At 34.0% G+C, this 1,284-nt stretch overlaps 1 protein-coding gene across 1 annotated transcript in view; it reads left to right on the top strand.

The window, feature by feature from the left end:
* The window catches only part of LOC119586658 (serine/threonine-protein kinase 32B-like), a gene marked incomplete at its 3' end in the record, with an annotated part of 121,163 nt that overhangs the window by 95,846 nt on the left and 24,033 nt on the right, over window positions 1-1,284 (top strand). The gene's annotated exons all lie outside the window — the stretch shown is intronic.

The following is a 1,284-nucleotide window of genomic DNA, read 5'->3' as shown; positions in this document are numbered from 1 at the left end:
GATCCATTGATGATAATACACTATAGATTCAGCATAATCGAAGGAAGGGAATAATAAGATTTCGTTAAACTTTTTACTGCAAACTGAGGAAGGCGCTTTGGTGACGGTGTCAGTTGGGCTAAAAAGTTGTCGGTGATACAGCTTTTCGGTTTAAAGTCCGTTGGCCAATAATGAGTAACAAGGAAAATGCTGATGAACGCGGATAATTTTATTAAATCTTTATTGTGAAGTGAAGTGAAAATGTGATGAAAAAAATCGATTACCTTCTGTGAATCTATAGTTTTTATGAGCCTTTTCCATTTTCTGTCCCACTGAATTGATAACGAATTCATATACATCATGGATTATACTGCCCATATCTCTCATCGAATCTAAATCTTTTTCATTCTCCACGTACATATGATATTTCACGTCAGTCACTGCAGAAATTATATCAAAGCTCGCTCCTCAGTCTGCAGAGAAAAAATCTTAAAGAAATCGTATTCTTCCTTTTCTTCTAGGTTGTTAATTACAGTATAGCATCTACGTTCACGAAGACCTTGCACCTAACGAATTAAGGCTTTAGTGGGATGTTTCGAAGCTTCAGTCTTTTGTGATTTAAAGCCACTAAAAATAATGAAATTCGATCATGGTAAGAAGTTTAACTCAGTATTCTATGAAGTTCAAAATCATATTTCACGTAAGCCGCTGAAACTAGGAAAGCCATAAAAACACAAAACTACAATTGTCTAAAGCAATTTGCAACAACGTGATATTCAACAAACTGCTGGAAACCGGCGTGAAAAGTGCAACAGCAATAACGCTTTTATTCACTTTTCAACTTTTTTTAAATACAAGTTCAACTTTGCAACTGTTCCTGGAGGCACTGAATTTAAGCAGGAAAGTGTAAGAAGAGTTTCAATGAAGGTCGTGGGTGTGCTTTGTTTACATTGTATTTCAAAAGGTCATGCATCATCTGTGCCAATAGTGGGAAAGATTATTATTAACATGTTTACGATAGGTTAGTCTCGTTATTGTTATTTTTTACTATGATTTATTTATCCATCCATTCATTCAATTACATGCTTATTTATTTAATTACTTATATTCAACTTTGTTTAATGACGGTAATCTGATTTGATTTGATAGACAAACAAAATGAGAAGAAAGGGAATCCATATTCATCAAAGTTATATCATTATATGTGTTAACATAATCTTAGGTTCGGCATAGATACATTTAGGTCTTAGAAACTTTGTTAGCAAATACACACTGGACCTACCTTGTGATCTGGAGGAAGGGAAG

This window comes from Penaeus monodon, chromosome 21 (genome assembly GCF_015228065.2).
Source record: "Penaeus monodon isolate SGIC_2016 chromosome 21, NSTDA_Pmon_1, whole genome shotgun sequence".
NCBI classification, from domain to species: domain Eukaryota; kingdom Metazoa; phylum Arthropoda; class Malacostraca; order Decapoda; family Penaeidae; genus Penaeus; species Penaeus monodon.
Note: the sequence above shows the minus strand (reverse complement) of the source record. Positions and strands in the feature narration are given on the sequence as shown.